At 44.5% G+C, this 22338-nt stretch overlaps 1 protein-coding gene across 2 annotated transcripts in view; it reads left to right on the top strand.

The window, feature by feature from the left end:
• The first annotated feature begins 11743 nt into the window (after nt 1-11743).
• The window catches only part of LOC144754746 (uncharacterized), a 114342-nt gene continuing 103747 nt past the window's right edge, over nt 11744-22338 (top strand). For both annotated transcript variants that reach the window (XM_078642933.1, XM_078642931.1), the window contains exon 1: nt 11744-11786. The gene's annotated coding sequence lies outside the window, so the exon portion shown is untranslated. The remainder of the gene's footprint in view (nt 11787-22338) is intronic.

Below are 22338 nucleotides of genomic sequence, written 5' to 3'. Positions count from 1 at the left end.
CTGATTTTTTAATCTTTTTTTCTAAGATCCTGTTAAAAAAGCAGAGTGTATCTATGATGTTTGTTTTATCCCAAGGCGAAGTGTCTCTTTACCAATTCAAAGGATATTATTTCATTTTGATGAAACATATTGCTTATTTTATTACAGCTTTCATTCCCTAAAGGTCCCTTTATCGAGACCTTGGGTTCCTGAACATGCTGTGAAAGGGGCGTATTGTTTCGTGAGTGCTAGCTGTTCTCTTCTTATTTCCCATATTTGCTGTATTGTCCTTGTTATGAGGGAACGAGTTGGCTTGGAAGCCCTTGAGTTTAGTTTTTGCCACATATTTTCTCAGAGGAAGCCGCCTGGCAAATGGTGATCACCAAAGCACCATTGGCGCTCTAGTTTTGCCCTGGACCATTTTAAGCTCAGGTGTGCTACTTGTTGTTTGGTCTTAAAACTCGGGATCGCCAACCTTCCCCTTAGGCTGATAGGTGTGCATTGCAGACACCCTAGACTTTCTTTCTCTATTTATAAAATCTAAGCCTGCTCTTTGTAGCTGCCCCAGCACATCTGGGTCAACCTTTCAAAGTATGGCCTGGAAAACAAACAACACTGTTGGCAACACGTTCATATTCAGAGAAGCTATACGTCCCTGTCATGAGAGTAAACTGCCATGCCAGCTCTGCAGATCTCTCTTAACTTTTGTCACTAATGGAAGAAGCTAGCATTGTGCATTGGCTGCTATTTGGGCCCACGGTGTATCCCTTTGTATTTAAAAATGTTGCTAGCAACTTGAAAATGCGTGTTTTATTGTAGTCAGCGCATATCATTGGAATCTAAACTGAGTTCAATAACCTCAGATTAGAAAATATTTCATTCACACCATTTTTTATCTCGATGACATCACGGAAAATGATGTTATAAGGAACAACAGTCCCTTTGTGCTATACAAAAAAATCATACTCTGGGTATACAATTAATGCTCAGGAAGCGTAGTACTCAATCAGTAATTTATTCAAACAGATGAGAAAAACAAATTTGAGGGGTGACAAGCCCCCTTTTTGTGGGCATGGCGACAATGGGACTTTTTAATACAGGCAACAAATTTGTGAAAAAAGAGATCACGTAAAATAACAGTGTCACATTTAATATTCCAACATCACTTCTGCACTCAAGGAACCAATTATACATAGACAAGCGGTTTGTATAGTACTTAGGGGCCGCTGTTCTTTATAACCTCTACTACCCTTAGTCCTTGGCTTCTGAGGGCCTCCTTTGTTTTTGTTTGGAAAGTAATGTCACCAAGTCAAAATTACTAGAAGATTACTAAATTAAGAACAATAAGCTTCTACAGCAAAAGAAAATCTATTTAACTTACCTCATACCTTACCTACACTGCTGACATGCTACTGATGTTTTTTGATAATCCAGTGGTAAGCCAGGATATACCAAGGGTATAGCCATTACATTTCTCACATCAAGGTATACTTCATCAAATACACACCGAAATCCTGAAGAGGGTCCACAAGTCTGGCATACTAGTCACCCGGAAAGGGAACTTAAAACTAGCAATGTCTGGGTCAATAAAATGGGGTGAACTAAGTCAGTAAAGGTTATGAGTCATCGGTCACGGCCTGAGTCTGAACATTCAGTGCCACATTCGAAAGAGCAGGTGGTACACGTTGATGGCAAAACTGAGCCCTATACTTGAAGCTATAATGTATCCAGAGTGGTACTAGAAGTGAAAATAGATATGGTTGGAATGAACTTAGGTATCGTACTCAACAATCATCACAAGTTGACTGACAAAGTCAAAACAAATGAGGACATGCAGAGAAATGCGGCCAATAGTGGATTTCACTCCACAAGCGGACACAAGAACTCTCTGAGAAAATAGATCAATTAGTAAACGAACTGAGTATTCAGAAGGCCATAGCAGGTGTATTGACTTTAGAGTGGTGGAACTGCTAGAAAATGGGGAAGGACTGGAAATGGGGGTTGCCTGGAGCAGTGGTTGGCAACAGAGTTTACTTCACATGGTCTGTCGAAATATTTCACACTGATGAAATCCCATATAGTCCTGGAGAGTTACACAACTCTGGGAGCGCCATATTGCCCTGTGGTAGCTCAGCTGCTTCATTATACAGTTGTGGACCTGATTTTGCAGCAAACTCTGAGTGCTCGCCACCTAAAAAATTTGAACACCTCAGGGGCATTCTTACAAGGGGATTGAGCCACCAAAACATCACTTTTTATGACGTTCTGGTGGTGCAATGCCCTGCACAATATTTACAAAGTGGTGTTAAGCCACTCTACAGCGCCGGGATGCCCCCGGGTTACTGAACGCGGTATAAATTTTATATAATAATAATAATAATAATTAATGCTGCTTTATAAATATTGGACCCTTACAGGCAATTTTCTGCATAAATTGGGCATGCAGTGGGTGTTGCTGTGGGCTTTCCACTGCAACACCCATTGCTTTTTGACACTGCCCCAGATTTACAAGGATCTGTAAATCTGAAGCAGCGCCAAAAACAAACGCCATGCAAAAGCAGGCGTTAGATTGGCACAACAAGGAGAAATACTTTCATTTCTCCTCGTTTTTGCTACAAAAGGCAAAATGCCTTCAATTATTGTTTATGTGGATGAAGGTGTCCCTTCCTGCACATAAACAATAATGAAGTAATGGCAAATTGCTATGTCTATGTGTGCTGCAAAATGCAGCACACATAGAAGTAGCAAATCGCCATTATTGATTGTACATCGTAATATGCTATATTATCAAATGGATTTCTCAGGTCTGTTTTTGATTCTCTCACGTTAGCTTACTTCATCACCCGAAGCTGCAAGCAAACTGCCATGACTGATGGGATGATCAAGATATATATAGTGCTCCTAGATGCATTTCAGCTTGCTTTCCCTCTTTCTCAACCTTCTGTTGTCGTTTTGCTCCTTCTCATACTCTTTCCGAGCTTTCTGTTGGCATTTTGTTATTTTCTTGCTCTTTCTTTTGTGCCTCCTTGCTCTTTTATCGCACTTTCTTTTGTTCTTTATAACTATTTTTTCCCTCTCCTGTTGCCTTTTTCTGCCTTCCCCAGGCTCCATTTTCCTGCCTCCCACCTTCCATGTACCTTTCCTTCTCCTCAGCCCCTTCCCTGTTTCTCTAATGTTGCCTATCTAATGTTAGCCGCGGTATAGATGCACCGCTGACACATCAAAGTTGCGCCAAAGGCAAGCCCATCTGCACCTGTTCATGCTCGGGCCATGGGCAGCTGCGTAAACCCTGGTCTTTCTGCCCCTGGACACTACTCTGCAGTTCTCTTCCAGTCTCTGAACCCGGTGCACCCATCCTTGTGCTGCTGCTATGTTGCGCCACTTGGAAATAGTATTCACCCGAATCAATTGCCACTTCACCTGCAACAGAACACTCACTACGCCCACACCACCCAATAATAGTGCAACTTCCACACCTACCTACAAACACACACGCACCAAGACAAGCTTTCATGCATGCTTCTCAATACCCGCTCGCTCAGCAAACAGGCTATTGAAATCTGGAACATCCTAACAACGACACTCGGAATTCTTCTTCCTTACGGAAACATGGCTGTTCTCTGAGTCAGCTTCCAACATTGACACTCCTATACCAGCAGTATATAGACTCACACATTGAGACCACCAACACAGACCAAGAGGAGTAATAAAAATTATATTCAAGGACTCCTTCAACTGCACTACAACCACAGTATCCGAAACCCCTCTACATGGAGTACCTGCACTTCAAGTTACAGTTGACATCTGCATACACTGCACAGAACCCTTGTATACCGACTACAGGAACCTAGAGCCTCTTTTGCCGACAATTTTGCTGCTTCATCGCCCTCTTTACCAACAACTCTAGCAACTACATCCTACTAGGAGATTTCAACTTCCACCTTGAAGACAAGAATGACTTCAACACTATTGGACTCCGTGAGAGCCTAGAAAACCTGGCCATAGGTCACCAAATCAATAGACTCTGCTGGACACACCTTCAACCTTTTCTTCCCCACCCTTAACATTGAAACCACAGCAATCGTGCCACTGGCATGTATGGACTATGCCATCAACCTTAACAGCATCCCTGGCCACATGAGCTCCACATGGCCAAATGGAGCTGGAGGAGCATCCAGGACTCCAAGTGGGAAGACACCCTGCACCTGAATCAACCAACCTCCACCAACGACCTAAACAGTGACATCAAAACACTGGACGAGTTGATCACAAAATGTGTCCACTGCCTATCACATCATAAAGACATTGCACAGAGAAGATTATGGAAGCGGGCCAGCTGGTACACTGAGGAACTCCTTGCAGCAAAGCAACACTGCAAACAAATGGGAAGAAATGGATAATTAACCACTTAGAACATGAAAAAAAGACATATATCAGATCCTTGACTTGCTACTACCAAGAAACCAAAGTAACGAGAAGAAGGCTCTAGGAGAGCACATAGACAACAGCAGAAAATAAATCTTCACAATCTTCAAGGACTTCACTTCACCAGCCGCCACCTCTAACTGCATCACCCCTGCGCAAGAACAATTTTACAACCTCTAAGAATTCTTCAGTGACAAAACCAAAGCCATATACAACAACTTCGACCCTCAGTCAAATCCCTACCCCCTTCCTCCAGCCTACCCCCGAACACCCACAGAAAAATACCGCCAGCCTGGGAAACACTCACCATGGAAGACACAGCCAGCACCATGAGAACCATCCACTTAGGGGCACCTACAGACCTCTGCTCCCACACCATCCACTGCATTGGAGCCCCCCTATCAGTGAAATCCTCACCGACATCATGAACACCTCCATAGCTTCCAAGATGTTCTCTGAGGCCAGGAAACACATGATGGTCAACACACTGTTTAAGAAACCCGCAGCAGGGCCCATGCAACTAGCAAACTACTGATTGATTTGCCTTCTACTCTACCTGGCCAAACTGATGAAAAAAAAGAATAAACACACAACTCTCTCACCACCTCAATGCACACCAGCTCCTAGACACCATTCAATCAGGTTTCCAGATGAATTACAGCACAGACTACCCTCATTGCTGCAACCGAAGACTTCAGGATGATTCTAGACCATGGAGACTGCGCAGCCTTTATACTATTTGACCTCTCTGCCTCCTTTAACATGGTCTCCCACTCCTCTCTGATCAGGAGACTACACCAGACAGACATAAAAAGACACACTTTCAACTGGATTTGTTCCTTCATCACAGGTAGACCACAAAGAGGCAACCAGATATCCTTCACATCGAAGGCCAAGAGTCTCATATGTAGAGTCCCCCAAGGATCATCCTTCTGCCCAACGTTATTTACACATTTACATGATTACACTAGCAGACCTCATCAGATCATGCATTATCAACATACTCTTCTACGCAGATGATACCCAACTGATATTCTCCCTGTCAGATAAGAACCCTAAAACACAAAACAACTTCATGACCGCAGTAATCACATGGATGAAAAACAACAACCTCAGACTAAGCACAGACAAAAATGAAGTAGCGATCTTCAGAAGGAAATCCATCTCCTGGGACTCCACCTGGTGACCAACTAACCTCAGACCTGTACCCACCCCCACCTCCCATGCAAGAAATGTTGGAATCACCTTGGACAAGAAGCTCAACATGACAGTTTAAGTAAGCGCAGTGACCTCCACCTGCTTCCACATCTTTACGATGCTACAAAAGACCTTTAAATGACTACCTGAGAGCATCAAGAAAACAGTTATACGGGCCTTGATCACCAGCAGACACATTTGCTACAACAAATGTTATGCCAACATCACTAAGAAGCTCCTGAACATGCTCCAGACCACTCAAAACGTTGCAGCAAGACTCATACTCAACCTACCTTGTTGCACCCACATCATCCCTCACCTCAGAGAACTGCACTGGCCCCCAATCCACAAAAACACCCATTTAAAAACTGCTCACACACACATACAAATCACTACACAAAGCAGGTCCTGACTACCTGAAGAGTCATACACTTCTACATACCTCCAGCCACCTCCACTCATCTGGTCTCCCACTGACATGCATACCCTCCACCCGCAAAGCCCCAGAAGGAGGATGCTCCTTCTCAAATCTCTCCCACAAGGCATGGAATTACCTTCTGCAACACTTCAGAACCACCTCATCACTTCTCTAGTTCCGCAAAAGGCTAAAGACCTGGCTCTTCGATTACCATGCAACAGCTGTCTGCCGACCTGCAAAGTGCCTTAATACCCGAGTGATGAGCACCCTATATAAATACATATAACATGACATAGCAAAATTGAGCTGTGGTTGCAAGTGGGGCCGGCAGGCACTCATTTTTGGGGACTGGCACCAATCTTTTCTCAACATGATCCAGAGCAAGAGAGAGAAAAACATAAAAGGGGGAAAGAAGGACTAGAAAGACATAACATCCAGTGACAAAGGAAACAAGCATTTTCAATGCAATAGGTCTCGCATTATGAAAGTTTGAGCTATTGGTCTTGTAAATGACAATTTTTTTATTTATGTGTTGGTTTTGAAAATAGCTAAATTAATAGCTTTGTCATTTACAATGCCAATAGTTATAACTTTCGCAAATGTGACACCTATAGCATTTGTAATGCAACATGTTTTGTATTTACGTGACTTAGATGTATTGATATTACAAATAACAATGGCTTTTAATTTTTTTAAATAATTAATACTTAAATAAAAGTGATTGTAATTTATAATGGCAATAGCTTAAACTTTTGCAAATAACTTTTGTGAAGATTATGTTCAGTGTATTTTATTGTGATGAAAATCCAAGAACAGAAGTGAAATATTGACATCTTTTTGTGACATTTGTAATAAAGCTTGAAACATTGAGAGAACATATTTGAACCAGTTGTTGTTTAATGGTTGCACAGATTGATGCTGTGATGGCGCGAAGTGATGTTGTGGTGGCGCTGAGTGATGCGGTGGTGGTGCTGAGTGATGCTGGGGTTGCGCTGAGTGATGCTGTGGTGGTGCTGATTGGTGCTGTGGTGATGCTGAGTGACTGTGGTGGTGCTGTGGGGGTGCTGAGTGATGCTGTGGTGGTGCTGAGTGGTGCTGTGGTGGTGCTGAGTGATGCTGGGGTTGCGCTGAGTGATGCTGTGGTGGTGCTGATTGGTGCTGTGGTGATGCTGAGTGATGCTGTGGTGGTGCTGTGGTGGTGCTGAGTGATGCTGTGGTGGTGCTGAGTGGTGCTGTGGTGGTGCTGAGTGATGCTGTGGTGGTGCTGAGTGGTGCTGTGGTGATGCTGAGTGATGCTGTGGTGGTGCTGAGTGATGCTGTGGTGGTGCTGAGTGGTGCTGTGGTGGTTCTGAGTGATGCTGTGGTGATGCTGAGTGATACTGTGGTGGTGCTGAGTGGTGCTGTGGTGGTGCTGAGTGATAATGTGGTGGTGCTGATTCATAATGTGATGGTGCTGAGTGGTGCTGTGGTGGTGCTGAGTGATGCTGGGGTGGGGCTGAGTGATGCTGTGGTGGTGCTGAGTGGTGCTGTGTGGTGGTGCTGAGTGATGCTGGTGTGGCACTGAGTGATGCTGGGGTGGTGCTGAGTTGTGATGTGGTGGTGCTGAGTGGTGATGTGGTGGTGCTGAGTGGTGATGTGGCGGTGCTGAGTGATAATGTGGTGGTGCTGAGTGATGCTGTGGTGGTGCTGAGTGATGCTGGGGTGGCGATGAGTGATGCTGTGGTGGCGCTGAGTGGTGCTGTGGTGGTGCTGAGTGATGCTGTGGTGGTGCTGAGTGATGCTGTGGTGGTCTGAGTGGTGCTGTGGTGGTGCTGTGGTGGTGCTGAGTGATGCTGTGGTGGTGCTGAGTGGTGCTGTGGTGGTGCTGAGTGGTGTTGTGGTGGTGCTGAGTGATGCTGTGGTGGTGCGCTGAGTGGTGCTGTGGTGGTGCTGAGTGATGCTGTGGTGGTGCTGAGTGGTGCTGAGTGATGATGTGGTGGTGCTGAGTGATGCTGGGGTGGCGCTGAGTGATGCTGGGGTGGCGCCGAGTGATGCTGGGGTGGCGCTGAGTGATGCTGGGGTGGCGCTGAGTGATGCTGGGGTGGCGCTGAGTGATGCTGTGGTGGTGCTGAGTGGTGCTGTGGTGGTGCTGAGTGATGCTGTGGTGGTGCTGAGTGGTGCTGTGGTGGTGCTGAGTGATGCTGTGGTGGTGCTGTGGTGGTGCTGAGTGGTGCTGTGGTGGTGCTGAGTGGTGCTGTGGTGATGCTGTCGTGATGCTGAGTGGTGCTGAGTGGTGCTGTGGTGGTGCTGAGTGGTGCTGTGGTGGTGCTGAGTGATAATGTGGTGGTGCTGAGTGATAATGTGATGGCGCTGAGTGATGCTGGGGTGGCGCTGCGTGATGCTGTGGTGGTGCTGTGGTGGTGCTGAGTGGTGCTGTGGTGGTGCTGAGTGAAGCTGTGGTGGTGCTGTGGTGGTGCTGAGTGATGCTGTGGTGGTGCTGGCTGGTGCTGAGTGATGCTGTGGTGGTGCTGCGTGGTGCTGTGGTGGTGCTGAGTGATGCTGTGGTGGTGCTGAGTGATGTTGTGGTGGTGCTGAGTGATGCTGTGGTGGTGCTGAGTGGTGCTGTGGTGGTGCTGAGTGGTGCTGTGGTGGTGCTGAGTGATAATGTGGTGGTGCTGAGTGATAATGTGGTGGTGCTGAGTGGTGCTGTGGTGGTGCTGAGTGATGCTGGGGTGGCGCTGAGTGATGCTGTGGTAGTGCTGAGTGATGCTGTGGTGGTGCTGAGCGGTGCAGTGGTGGTGCTGAGTGATGCTGTGGTGGTGCTGAGTGGAGCTGGGGTTGGTGCTGAGTGATAATGTGGTGGTGCTGAGTGATGCGGTGGTGGCGCTGAGTGATGCTGGAGTGGTGCTGAGTGGTGCTGTGGTGGTGCTGAGTGATGCTATGGTGGTGCTGAGTGGTCCTGTGGTGGTGCTGAGTGATGCTGTGGTGGTGCTGAGTGATGCTGTGGTGGCGCTGAGTGATGCTGGGGTGGTGCTGAGTGGTGCTGTGGTGGTGCTGAGTGATGCTATGGTGGTGCTGAGTGGTGCTGTGGTGGTGCTGAGTGATGCTGGGGTGGCGCTGAGTGATGCTGTTGTGGTGCTGTGGTGGTGCTGAGTGATGCTGTGGTGGCGCTGAGTGATGCTGGGGTGGTGCTGAGTGATGCTGTGGTGGTGCTGAGTGGTGCTGTGGTGGTGCTGAGTGATGGTGTGGTGGCGCTGAGTGATGCTGGGGTGGCGCTGAGTGATGCTGTGGTGGTGCTGTAGTGGTGCTGAGTGATGCTGTGGTGGTCACATCATGTTCACATTTAGACAAGTGTTTCAGAGGGTTGAAGTAAGATGAGCAACCTGCCAGAAACAAATGGGGAAGAAAGGAACTGACGGGGAAAAAGCTGCGGCAGCAATTTAGGGCATTACATCAAGAGTGAAACAAGCGGAAAGAGGAGAATATACTATTAAAAGGAAACACTCCTATAATATAAGTAGAGCTGTAACAGGTGAAGCGGGCCATGAAACCTCGCAGCTTCCTTTTTGATGTCACACGGGCTTGTGAAGTTTCGGCCACGGGGAGAGAATGTGACATCACGGCCTGGGCTGGAACTTCTAAGTGTGGGAAACCAGGTTCTAATCTCGGCATCGGCTTGCCTTGACACCCTGTGATTCTGGGCAAATCCTGTTATCTTCCAGTGCGTACAAAAAAGCGAATGTGTCCTTGTGTAATGTAACTGGTGCCATGTTAAGCATTCCAATAGCTTCGAGTTCAATTTGCTCTATATCAAAACTGCTAAAACACAAAACAAACTGCAAAAAAACAAGTATTGGGCAGGCTGGTAGAGCTGTAACAGGCGGTGAATGAGCGCGTTTTTTAGAAAGCCAAAGCGAGCCATGAAACCTTGCAGCTTCCTCTTTGATGTCACACGGAAAGAGGAGAATATACTATTAAAAGGAAACACTCCTATAATATAAGTAGAGCTGTAACAGGCAGTGAATGAGCGCGTTTTTTTTTTAGAAAGCCAAAGAGGGCCATGAAACTGTTAGTCTCACAAAATGTTTGATGCTGGTGTGTGTGTGTTTTTTTAATATAAATATTTCAATCAAGCCTCCTCCACACATTTATCCCTGTTTGTGTACTGTTAATGTATTGGACAATTTGGTTTATTTTTCCTGAGCAGTATTTATTTATTTCAAGGCTTGCTCTTGTATAGTACCTGAAATAAAGACTCGGGCGGCTAGGGCTCTGTGCTTGAGGCACACGCCACAAGAAATATTCTATGCCGGCCCCCCCCCCCCTGTACGAGCTGGCGCCCTGCATGCTCTTTGTTCAATGTTCATTATTAAGTAACGGAGCCCCATGCGTAAGTTTGCAATTACAAAGGGCAAGCGGAAAGAGGAGAATATACTATTAAAAGGAAACACTCCTATAATATAAGTAGAGCTGTAAGAGGCGGTGAATGAGCTTTTTTTTTTTAGAAAGCCAAAGCGGGCCATGAAACCTCGCAGCTTCCTCTTTGATGTCACACGGGCTTGTGAAGTTTCGGCCACGGGGAGAGAATGTAACATCACGGCCTGGGCTGGGACTTCTGAGTGTGGGAATCCAGGTTCTAATCTTGGCGTCGGCTTGCCTTGACACCCTGTGATTCTGGGCAAATCCCGTTATCTTCCAGTGTGTACAAAAAAGCGAATGTGTCCTTGTGTAATGTAACTGGTGCCATGTTAAGCATTTCAATAGCTTCAAGTTCAATTTGCTCTATATCAAAACTGCTAAAACACAAAACAAACTGCAAAAAAAAAAGTATTGGGCAGGCTGGTAGAGCTGTACCAGGCAGTGAATGAGCGCGTTTTTTAGAAAGCTAAAGCGGGCCATGAAACATCACAGCTTCCTCTTTGATGTCACACGGAAAGAGGAGAATATACTATTAAAAGGAAACACTCCTATAATATAAGTAGAGCTGTAACAGGCGGTGAATGAGTGCATTTTTTTTTTAGAAAGCCAAAGCGGGTCATGAAACCCAAGTATTGGGCAGGCTGGTGGCCTGAGAAGCATCCGTGAAGCAGGGGGCGGGGCAGCGGAACCCTTTGAAGTAGCTCACGGCCTGGTTGCCGTGAAAGTGAAAGCAATTAGGGGGAGGAGAAGTGAGGCCAGCGCGCACTGCGCACACTGCGGAAGCCTGTGGGAGGGAGGCTGATGGCTTTGATGTGGGGAAATGAGCGTGCTGTTGTGTTCACGTGATTTCACGTGAACTGTCTTAAATCTGCCCGATGGTTTGAGAACCTATTTTGCACACTAAAATTCTCCCCAATCCATTCCTGCGGAATGGGATAGGCTCGACCTAAAAAGCAGGGAAGAAAAATAACATTCAAGAGTGAGGTGAAGGAGCAGGGAGCGAGCATCTGGTGGTGGATTAAAGAGAAATGAGGTGGAATCAAGTCTAGACAGCATTGGTATTCCACAACATTCAATAGCGCCGGCAGCGGATCTCTGAGCAAAATTTCTAGCCCTGGGATTTAATTTTTTTCAAACTGACTAGTGGACATACATGCATGCATTTGTAAAACCTAAAAAACTGGCGAAGGGCAATGGAGCACTGCACAAGGTCATCAACCAAGATTACAGTCAACAATCATTTAAAGTTCAATGGGGATTTCAAAATGGGGTAGGTGAATAAATCATTAATAAACCTGCAATGTTCTCAATGTCTTCACCGGTTGGGCGACATATACTCGCCAGACAGTTCCGCTGCATCGGTGTCAAGGTAGGTTCTCGGCACTCACCAATGCTCACACCATCCCTTACTAACACTACGCAGAAGTAAATTTTTTGAACTTTAAACAGGCTCGGGTCTTACGTTTCCTGGTAGTGGATTAGATCAAATTTTTCCCCGTTTTTCCAGTTAACCACTTACAAATGGTTTAGATCCGATCCCGCATGTGGCATATAGTTTTTCAACATCTATCTGCTGGACTGTCACGGAAAAAATACAGTTACATATTAAACTAGTTAGTGGCATCTATGTGTGTCTGTGGTTTCAGTCGTTCTTTTACCAGTAAAGTTTATTTTCTTTTTCTGCTTTACACGTCGTCAAATGTTGTCCAATGTCCAAAAAGACCGTATGCCATGCTCGTATACAGTTGAAGTCATTTGTAACTGGTCAACTGGAAATTCTATGAGGATTCACAAGTGAGCCGGTTCAAAAGGATTTAGCCACTGCCTAGTAACCTTTAGATAAAACGTGTTGAATGGTGATTTATTAAGGAAGGTTCTCTTAAAAACTCTGCTAAGAATATCGGGGTTTTAGGTAACTAATATTTGGTTTGGTAGACTTCACGAATTTAAGTTCCAAAGGATCTATGAGTAATGCAATTCAAAAAGTGTATTTTAAAATACATTTGACAGGAAAACAGTAAAGTGATTAAATGCTCTCATTCTTGTCTTGGTACTTTGCTATAAATGTTACGTAAAATGTTAATTAATTGGTGCATCTTCTAAATATTTTTTTCAAAAGTGAACTTTTCATAGCATACATGCTTTATAGGCACAATGGGTAAATGAGTAGTTTTCCACAATTTACTATTTAAAAATGTGGACGCGATCATTCTTTTATCAAATAGCATGGGATTCCCAGTCAAGAAAAGCTTTAGAGGCAGTGATACATGGCGAATACAAAATGTCAGCACTTTGTGCACGCATCAATGTGCACGCATCACAGCATAACACTGAAGCAATATTAAAGTATGTATACATCTCTGCATAATACTGCACCAATAGCAGGAATGCATGCATATATCTCAGAGTACATTTGCATTATTCGCAACACATTATGCATATATCTAAGAACAACATCGCACCAGTCTTAATAGTGTAGGAATAAATCTGTTCACATCATTGCATCCGTCTCAGTAGCAGATGCTTACATCTTAGCATAATATTGGACTGATCACAGAAGTGTAGGCCTATATCTAAGCATCAAACTTCAGCAATCTCAGCCCAGTATGCATGCATATCAGCTTACTCCACAACTCTCAGCAGCACATGTACGGTAGGCATATATCGCTGCTGCATATATTGCATTTGCATATCAGGCAACATAATATTGCACTATTCTCATTACTGTATCCATGCTTCTCATAATATTATTGCACCAGTTCTCAGCAGTTTCTGAATACGACTTAGCATAATATTGCACTAGTTTCATCAGTATATGCAGACATCTTCAGAATATGCAAACAAGCTGTTATCAAGCCACTCCCAATCCACATTGGTATTGAAGCAAATTATCATCGTCACTGCCCAGATTCGGTATTCTATTGGAGAAGTTTCAGGATAGGTACTGCATCACAAACAATGTCTGATTGATATGACACAATCTAGGCTTGGTTATGATTAATCTTGGCATGCTATGGCACTAACCACTCCTCATACCATTCTTGCCAATCTAAGTCACTGATTAACCTGACTGTAGCAAGCTCATCATTCTATGGCACCAATCACACAACTCACACAAATTGCAGCTCTTGTACAAAATATTGACCTTATTGCAAGTTTGGCGGTGTTGGCAGTCCAACCACTTTCGCACTGCGTACCCGCCCGCAGTATTTTAAGTGTGGAGGTCGGACCGCCAATTTACCGCTGTGGATCAAGGTTCCCATGGCGGTCTTGCAATGGTTTGAGGCCAAATATGCTGGAGGTGCCACAGCTCCACTGCTGAGCATATTTTGAGTTGCCTCACCGCCACCCTTTTCAAGGGTAGCATTGAGGCAACAAAGGTGGCCCTGACAGGGCCCCCTTGTGCCTCTGCACCCGGCAGTGCATGCAGGGAGGCACATGTCGTGCCCCTCTGTAAATATGTACCCCCAGTTGCTGCATGGTGTGGCATGTATGTCAAACCATGCAGGATTGGGCAGGCGGCGCTCTGAGAGCGGCAGTCCGCCTGTTAGGCTCTTATATTAGCCTGACAGACTGCCGCAGGACTGCACGCCCGACCAGGAATAAACTCCTGATCTGGGAGGTGGTCGCGCCACGTGTTTGGTGGTTCCACAGCGGACGGTGCGTTGTACTGTCCGTTGTGAGACGGATAAACTTGTGATAAGGCCCTCAGTATTTTACAAATACATGACTGGCTTACATTATCTTCTATCAACATGGCCCAGCAACATTATAGATTATAAACAGCAGTGGTTCAGCACTCAATTTCTAGTTTAATTATATGCACATCATAAGTCTTCAGTACATAGTGCACAATTTGTAATGATCAATTATTGTCGTCCCAATAAACAAATGTGAAAGTGGTTTCTTCTTCCCAAAAAATCTTTATTCATCATCCTTTTCTAAAAAACACAGCAAACGTGCAGTATACCACGCGTTTCATCCACCAGGGACTCCTTCATGGCTCAATATACATGTTGTTGTCTCGCATATTCCTCATTATGTGAAAATGGGTTGTTGTTTTTAGAAATGTTGGAGTACAGTTGCTCTGACAGAGTTACAGTGTGGCGTCTGGTTCAGTAGGTGACTGGTTATGTTCTGCTTTGTATGGGTGTTGTTAAAATCAGTCATCAGACCATTTGCAAATCTGACCTATTTTGCTTAGCAGTTGATTAAAGTGAAGCAGAAGTGTATCAGTGCAAAAACAGAATGCTCCTCTCCTGAGAAAACCACAAAATACTACCGTTATGTATATGAATGAGGCTGGTCAAATGCATAATATTAACTCTCAGTGTACCAAACAATGTACAGTACCAGACTCGTGGAAAAAAATGAATTTAGTGGATTCAAGTTGTCAGGTGAAAATTGTTGGTATCTGTTTAGAAGTGTGCTGTCATGTCCTCAAGTAAAGTTTAAACATTTTGAATAAGAGTATACTGCTCTTTCGTCTGAGTCTTGTGACCTTTTGTGTTGTGGTTCATGTCTCTGTGTGTTTATTACTGCTACCTAGAATGTTCTTCCTTTTACATGTAACTATGAACTAAACCCTCTACACGGCCCATCATGCCCGCTCCATCCCTCCTCACTCTCCCTTACCCCAGTCCACACTCTGCCCTTTTTAGTTGGGTACTCCATGCTTCTTGTTGGGAAATCTCAGGCTACCCCACCTCTAATGCTATTGATAAAGCTGCGCCCCAGGGCATGGACGTCAACTGGGTAGTCAGAGGTAGTTGCTGCTAAAACTGCCTTTCCATTTGCAACCCTGGGTACTGCCCTTGTAATCCCTGGCTGAGAGTTTACTGGCAGTGCCAAGTACAATAAGGAAACAAGGTTCTCAAAGAGTACCTTCTTCATGCTCTCAGCAGTCTCGTCTCAGCTGCTAAAGAGCTGGGAGAGGAAGAGAAGGTGATAAGATTATTTTCCTTACTGCTGTCCGTGACCTGGAGATGAAGAGGGTAGAAAAGACTGCAAATGGCACATGCCTGCCCCCCTCGAACCCTAGCTTGAGTGCAGATTTTAAAGGGCCAGCCGCTTGGGCAAAGGCAGGCTTAAAGAGCATGTCAGATCACTGATATCAATAGCCTTACCAGAAATGCCTGGAGGGGGGCATGGGTAAGTGAGATAAGACATCAATGAGCGGGGGAGCCAGGGCCAGACACAAGCTGCCATCGCCACAGTGTGAGTCTGGTGATGGATGGAGTTGGCGGGAACAAGAACTGCTGACTGAAACTGCTCCACCTTTCCCCATGTCTTGATGCCCAGGATAGAGCTGATATGATGGAGCTCTGTCAGAGCCAGCACTGTCAGATGTGCTATCCACCTCCAGTATGTATTTTGCTTTCATTGCTCAGTGGGCTAAGGCACCAAAGATAGGGATTCTCTTTGTGTTGGATAAAATGATGTGCACTCCTAGAGCTCTACACGTAAGCCGTTTGGCCCCAGTGCCTTGCCCAATCGTAGGCTTCGTATCGCCAGAGAAATGTCATCCTGAGATCAGCGAAGAGATCGCTGCAATCCTCTGTGGTAGCGTTACCGGTAGGAAAGTGGAGACAGGAATAGTAGTCAGCAAAGGCATTGGCGTCATCTTGGGGATCAAGCATGTGTCCCCCGTCTTCTGTGCAGATTTCTGTAAGCCATTTATTTTACCGTTTGTGTCTGTCCAGTCATGATAGTAGTTTTCCTGCTTTATCTCCAACCTTATAAACACGATACTGCATCGCACGGTATCTGGCCTTGGTCGCCTCTGTTAACATGTCTTATTACTATTGCTTGAGGCTGAACTTATGTTTTAAGGCCCCATTCTCATCTGTCACCAATTTCGCCTCAAGGTCAAGTATGTTGTACTCTATCTTCTCCACTGCGACTCTCCTCTCTTTCTTGTGCCCAACTAGGAAGAAGAGTGCCTATCCCTTACTGACAGCCTTCTAGGTCTCCCATAACATCTGAGGAGATTCGACTGAGGATTTGCTGTCTGTAAAATAGTTTTATGTGGCCTACAATAGTCGTTCCCTCACACTTGGGATCTTCAAATACCAAGGATTGAGTGTGATAGCCCTCCGATCTTTTGACTTGTTCCGACTATAGATTGCCCACAGTGGAGAATGATCAAAAATGCCCCTCCTAAGGTTTCGGACATCGCAGAAGCCGGGAACGGGATAAGCCAATCTAGGCAAGAAAGGCTACCATGGGCTCCTGAGTGAAATGTAAACTGTTGCATGTAAGGATTATGGGTCCGCTACACACCAACCAATTCTAGGCATGAGAATAATTCTACCAGTGAGGCGCTGGATGTTGGCGATTGTCATATTAAAATCTCCACCCATAAAGACTTCACCATCTGGCAACACCAACAAGAGAGAGCACAAGTCGGGAAGAGTGACACCATGCATGGCTGGAGTGACATAAACAGGGAGGATGTTTATTGTCTCTCCCTCCAACCTCCCTGAGAGGTACACATATCTACCCGGTGTATCAGGCCAGGTTCGAGCAATAGTGAGATGGAATTGCTTACAAAGGAGTATTCCTGTCCCTCTGGAACCGGAGGTAAAACCCTCATGAACCACCATTTTGTAGCCCCAGTGATCAACAGCCTTGCAGTTATTGCCCATTTCAAGAGAATGTCAGTTTATATATTAAAGTACCACCCCCGTTTGATTTTGTCTCCCTGGCCGTTTACATTCCATGACATTACTCTAACATTATTCTAATATCGGAAGTGGTAAGTGTGGCCATCATAGTTTTCTATTATAGAGTAGTGTAACTGAACTCCCCAACGTGGCTATAGGCTCAAGTAACCTGGCAAGCAGTGGACCATGTGTATACGATGACCCAATTATGGTCAGTGTGGTGTAAAACAGTTGCTGTCAGTCAATCAATTGAACTACAAAAAAGACAATCAAAGGTGCTCTCCTCATTACCTCCCACCCTCCTTTTCAGCCTGAAGATTCCAGATTAAAACTTAAGATAACAAATCCCCACACCGCACTTCCCTGAATTGTGGTCTTAAAACTGCCCCCCCCCCCCAGCTCTGCAGAGTGCCTATCGTCCCAACCCAACATGTAACACTAAGGAGACTGTGGCTGACACTGGATGCATCACCATTCCCCCAAATAAATCACACAGTTACCAATGGTCCATGAAACAGTAAGGTGGTTGGTGGGAGTCCAGTCCTCATTTACCCACAGCCATGGTGCTGTTCTGCCTGTCAGGCTACTTCTGCAGGGCACCCGATGCACATAAATGCCACAGCAACACCCAGGTCAGGAACCAGGTAGCAGCAACACCCAGGTCAGGCGCCAGGCAGCAGAGTAATTTTGCCCTCAGTCCTCGCCACAGCACCCGTGGGAAAGCATGTTGCCTATTACATTGATTCAGATATTCCTGAAGGCAACCGTTGCTGCAATTCTTTCCACCCTGGCTAGAATCATCCATTTGCTGTCCGGTTGATGTCAGAGAATGTTTCCTATGCCGCTCTCGCTGCATCCTGGGGCCGTTGCCCCTCTCCGTCTGCCACCCGTCGACCCAGTCCCATGCCTGTTCAGGGGTTGAGAACAATGTTTTCCCCTCCGATTCTACTCATAGCTGTGCCCGAAAGGGCATTAAATATTTCACCTCTTTGTCTCTCAGGTTCTTTTTAACTTCCAAAAGGCTACAACACTGCCTCTGGACCTTGAGCGTGAAGTCAGGAAAGAATGTTACATTTGCGTTTTCACAAGTCACTGCGGGGCACTGCTGGCCATCTGTAGTATTTCATCACAGTCCCGAAAGTTGAAGATGCAGGCTATTATGGGGTGCGGTGCGAATCCCAGTCGCGTACATCCACCCATTAAGCGATGAGCTCAATCCACTGAGAAATATTTAGACAGGCTGCGGGATTGTAGATTTTTAAGAATGAGCTCTTTCGTGAATAAGTCCACTGCTGGCCCTTCCGACCATTTCAGGACACCCAGAATGTGCATGCTGTTGTGCCTTGACCTGCCTTCATAGTCTTCAAGCTAGGCTCCTAAGATCGTGCTTGAGGATTGAAGTTCACCGACCTGGGCTCTAAGGGTCTTCGTATTCTGATGAAGAGTGGCCGTTGTTTCCTCCGTTTCTTTAACTCTGGAGCTCATGCTGCTGAGGTCAGCTCTCATCAACGAGACCTCCATCCTGAAATAGTCTATTCATGCTTCCAGTGCGGTTCGTACTCACTGTATAGCCGCCATAATATTGTGGAGTGTCATAGATTTCCCTTAAGCGACCAGATGGGTAGTCAGTGACAATAGTGTAGGGGATCTATCAGTGACCTCTGGACCCCTGGGGTTTGGTTTCATGGGAGTTCTGTAAACTCTTGTTGCCTGTCATGGTGGGAGAGCTGCAGTGGGAGAACAAGATAGAGAAGGCTCTGGGGCCATGGGGATACCTGCTGCCACCTATCTGTGGGTGCTCACTTGCACATCATGCGGCCTGACAGGTTTCTCACCATGTTTCTCCGCCCCACCCCAAGTCCTCAAGGCCTCCAGGTTCCCCCAATTCAAATCAACAATTTACAGAGAATGAAGACAGCAGGCTTCTGAAGGGCTCCTCTGACCTGGGAAGTGGCAAGACAGTAATCTTCACACCCAATACAGTGAGGTAGGTCTAGTAGCTGAGAGATGTACTCAAAAAGTATATTCAGGCAGAGTTAATGAAGAATCTACCCAATAAACTTTTTGGGGCTGTTATGCTAGTGTTCCTGGCGTTCAAAGTCACCAGATGTCCAGGAAGTCGCCTTACCGCTTTCAAATCCCCGGGACCTCCTCCAAACAAAGGTATTGCCTCCACTCACCACCTAAGTCACATCTATCACAGGCAGCCCTCGTCACCTCTCTGAGCTCCCGTTTACAGAGGGGGCCAGCGCCGCAGTTGAGCACCACCTCTGGTTGTCGCAGGGCCATCACTTCTTTCATGGGCCCGTCACTGGTAGTCACATGTGGAGGTTGTTTCAGGCGGTCCCTCCCACCACTTTAAGTTGGGATGCGCTGAGTCAGTCCGCTGGCAGAACCGCTTCACATGCCAATCAGCATGTGATGTGAATGCTCCCATGGCATCATGAGGGGGGTGGGCACGTCTCCTGCAATCGTGGGCCTACCAGCCCCGATAACATAAAAAACAGGCGTATACCACCACCAGGTCGTGGCAGCAAACACAGCCGTAGCCTTCCACAGCGCCTTCACAGACGACCAAGATGAATCCGAGGCCAGAGCTCCGTTGTAACAGCGAAGCCCTAGTGTCCTCCAGCTGTCATCCACCAACGGAATTCAATAATGATGGGCTTATCGGTTTCCCACTGACTGTCGACCAAAGAATATTGTTAGATTACAGTCTTGGGACGGATCACTTTACGGATGTCGGGGGATTAGATTGTCAAATTACAGAGCCGTTCTAGGAGGTGGCCAGTTTCCTCAGAGGCTGGTCAAACCCCACCCTCCACCCATTCCTCGGAATGCGCAATTGATAGGTTGACACATTACTAAACAACACTGCCAGTGGCAGCCATGTAGAACATTATACTAATAGCAATGTCCACTGATAATTTTAGTGATTGCCGGTCAGATTATATTGGAATCACCCGAGAATTGTTATGCATGACTCCTGTACGTGTATCTATACATAGAATATGATTGTTACAACTTCATAACTTCATAAGTGTGAAATATCTTTATTACTTTGAAAGATATTATGTTCTTTGCAGTGTTTCAAGCACTTAGCTGCTATATTTCTCACCCAAAGCATTATCACCTGGAGCTTGTGGCATGGAATATTAACTGTTGTGGGTAGAAACCAAGGTTTCTGCTTGCCTGTGTTACAGCATGCATGTTTCTACTACCACTGCCAGTTTTGTGTCAGCTTTGTGTGGTGGTGACGTGTGTACTGCTATTCCTGCAGTACCTGTTTCCTGAGTGTATTTTAAGCCACCAGTGCCACAGCTGATGTTGTTCCTGATCCCTGTGCCCGAGGGAATCTTCCTACCACAGTTGTGCCTTTTTCATTTTGGGCTACGTCTGGCAATGGGGGCTCTATTTAGGAAGTGGGAGCTGTTAATGGGCAGCATAGTTTGAGTGAATCACTGACAGAATATCGAGGAGCAAAATATCAACCTGCAAAAATATCGGTGACAAAATATCGACTACCAGAATATCAAATTCCTATCTACAAGCAGGTAAGTACAAAAATATCGAATCCAAAATATTGTTATAAATAATTTAGTATGTTAAAATAATGAATTTTAAAAAAGTCTTAAAAGTAATGTCAAATTAATGAAATAATAAATATTATTAAATAAAACATACTTAAAAATACTTAAATAACCTTCAAATTAATAAATAATTAATGGAAGTTAAAAAATAAAGATACTTTTTTTAATACATATATATTAACTTAATAATATTAAAAATATTCAATATTTTTAGCGTATGGTAGCGGGAGGGTAGCATTTACTATTCCCATTCCAGTGAGTGTAACAGTAGGGAAAGCGTTGGATAGCGGGAGGGTAAAAATTACTATTCCCACTCCAGTGAGTGCAACAGTAGGGAAAGCATTGGATAGCGGGTAGATAAAAATTACTATTCCCACTCCAGTGAGTGAAACAGTAGGGAAAGGGTTGGATAGCGGGAGGGTAAAAATTACTATTCCCACTCCAGTGAGTGCAACAGTAGGGAAAGTGTTGGATAGCGTAGGGGTAAAAATTACTATTCCCACTCTAGTGAGTGCAACAGTAGGGAAAGTGTTGGATAGCGTAGGGGTAAAAATTACTATTCCCACTCCAGTGAGTGCAACAGTAGGGAAAGTGTTGGATAGCATAGGGGTAAAAATTACTATTCCCACTCCAGAGAGTGCAACAGTAGGGAAAGTGTTGGATAGCGTAGGGGTACAAATTACTATTCCCACTCCAGTGAGTGCAACAGTAGGGAAATTAATGATGTAATAATTAAATAAAAATAAATGAATCATCAATATCAATAAAATATTAATTAAACTTAATTTCCAATTACTAAATATGTAATATTAATTATTAATTACAAATAACAATCAATATTATTTATTAAAAATGAATTACCTATAATTATTTAACAAATTAATTTCAATACCAAACATGTATAAGTAATAACAAAAAACAATTAATAATTAACAGTAAATTAATTATCAATAGACAAACATAACTTCAATAATTACTTAATTACAATTAAATTACTTCCCACCCTATTCCCCTATAATCCCTATAATCCCACAACCCGCTCTGAATAATAAATTAAGACAATTAATATAATTCTCAATTATTCAATCAACTGAAATGAATTACCAATTAATAAAAATTAATTACCAATTAATAATTAATTAACAATAAGTTAATTAGCAATACCAATAATTAAAAATAAATAATTACTTAATTACAATTACTTCCCACCCTATTCCACTATAAACCCACAACCTGCTACAGAACTAAAACGCAAAATTAAATTAAAAATTATTAATAATTCCTAAAAATGTATATTTAATTTACTATAATTATATTACTTCCCACTCTAATCTCCAATAAACCCACAACCTGTAGCAAAAATTAAAATAATATAAAATTCATTCCTTTAAAAAAATTCAAACATACATTACAAAAATAATACATACTTTTAACACATATACTAACACTTATAACACTATAAAAAAAATCGATATTTTCAACGACAATATTATGACTTTCGATATTACTAACTTCGATATTATGAAAATCAATATTTCTTACCTGAATTTCGATATTCTGCACCACTGTATTTTTTGCAATTCGATATTCTGTCCATTCTATATAAAAAAAACTCGATAATCTATGCAGTCGATATTTTTTTTTCGATGTTGTGACTGTTCACCAG

Source organism: Lissotriton helveticus, chromosome 5_1 (genome assembly GCF_964261635.1).
Source record: "Lissotriton helveticus chromosome 5_1, aLisHel1.1, whole genome shotgun sequence".
Classification (NCBI taxonomy): domain Eukaryota; kingdom Metazoa; phylum Chordata; class Amphibia; order Caudata; family Salamandridae; genus Lissotriton; species Lissotriton helveticus.
This window is presented reverse-complemented; position numbering and strand designations above follow the sequence as displayed.